Genomic DNA, 362 nt, shown 5'->3' on the forward strand with positions numbered 1-362 from the left:
CCTCTAGTATTATACAACGCTTCTAATTTTAATATAAAATAAAAGCTAGTTGTTGATATTGTGTGGCAGAATCTTTAGGAAATATTTATCCTTTGTATGTTTGTTAAGTGTATTATACAAGAGAAAATGACACATTTTTAAAGAATGCAGAATATTTTAATACTTTTAATCAAGTAAATATAATGGTAATATAAGATATTACTTGGAAATACTACGTACCCATTTTTACAGCAAAACTAATAGATTTAACAGTATATTGTTGAGAACTTATCAAGTTAATCTCCGTTAAATTATTGTTGCAAAAAAAGGAAAAGCACATACTTATTCCCTTAGGGAGAAAAGCAATACCAAACCAGTCTATT

Source organism: Penaeus monodon, chromosome 25, assembly GCF_015228065.2.
Source record: "Penaeus monodon isolate SGIC_2016 chromosome 25, NSTDA_Pmon_1, whole genome shotgun sequence".
Lineage (NCBI taxonomy): Eukaryota > Metazoa > Arthropoda > Malacostraca > Decapoda > Penaeidae > Penaeus > Penaeus monodon.